This window comes from Rhinopithecus bieti, unplaced genomic scaffold (assembly GCF_001698545.2).
Source record: "Rhinopithecus bieti isolate Rb0 unplaced genomic scaffold, ASM169854v2 scaffold_1428, whole genome shotgun sequence".
In the NCBI taxonomy this organism is placed as follows: Eukaryota; Metazoa; Chordata; class Mammalia; order Primates; family Cercopithecidae; genus Rhinopithecus; species Rhinopithecus bieti.
In genome coordinates this window covers 1,439,557-1,439,935 of record NW_016803608.1, presented here as the reverse complement: position 1 = coordinate 1,439,935, position 379 = coordinate 1,439,557, and positions in this window count along the sequence as shown.

Genomic DNA, 379 nt, shown 5'->3' with positions numbered 1-379 from the left:
AAAAGATGGCACGCTTCCAAGGGTGCCATTCATAGGTCTGCCGTCAGGGGCACATTCTCTTTCTCAAGGATGTTGCTTGCTGAGAAAAGAATTCAGCAATATTTCTCTTATTTGCTTTTGAAAGAGGAGAAATATGGCTCTGTTCTGTCCGGCTCACCAGCGGCCAGTTCAAAGTTACCTCCCTTGTTCCCTGAACATCGCTGTTATCCTGTTCTTTTATCAAGATGCCCAGATTTCATATTGTTCAAACACACATGCTCTACAAACAATTTGTGCAGTTGACACAATCATCACAGGGTCCTGAGGTGACATTCATCCTCCTCAGCTTACAAAGAAGATGATGGGATTAAGAGATTAAAGTAAAGACAGGCATAGGAAA